A 389-nucleotide genomic window follows, 5' to 3' on the forward strand; every position below is an offset into this window, starting at 1 on the left:
ACCAACAAATGAAGATATGTAGCAATCACATTGTAGCAAGGGTGACATTGACTTTGACAGTGCTTCTACTACTGGACTTGGGGTAAATGATCATATTCACCCCAGGTCGCTTCACTAAACACTCCTCACTAAACTTACCAAATTCTCAGAGTAGAGTTATCTGTGAATTCCTTTGACCTGCTGTGGTCTGCACAATTGGTAAGAATCACAGAACAATGAGGGGCCAGTTTTAATATATTGCAATCTTACAGTTTGTTTCATACATTTTTTAGTTATAAAAAATTATTTTAATCCCAAAACAAGAAGCAGTCGTTGTTCATGATGATCACAATTAGAAGTTGTATTGAAATTATATAGATAATCAAAAGCTTGAAAAAGCTAATTGCACA

This window comes from Atractosteus spatula, unplaced genomic scaffold (genome assembly GCF_055471065.1).
Source record: "Atractosteus spatula isolate fAtrSpa1 unplaced genomic scaffold, fAtrSpa1.hap1 Scaffold_207, whole genome shotgun sequence".
Lineage (NCBI taxonomy): Eukaryota > Metazoa > Chordata > Actinopteri > Semionotiformes > Lepisosteidae > Atractosteus > Atractosteus spatula.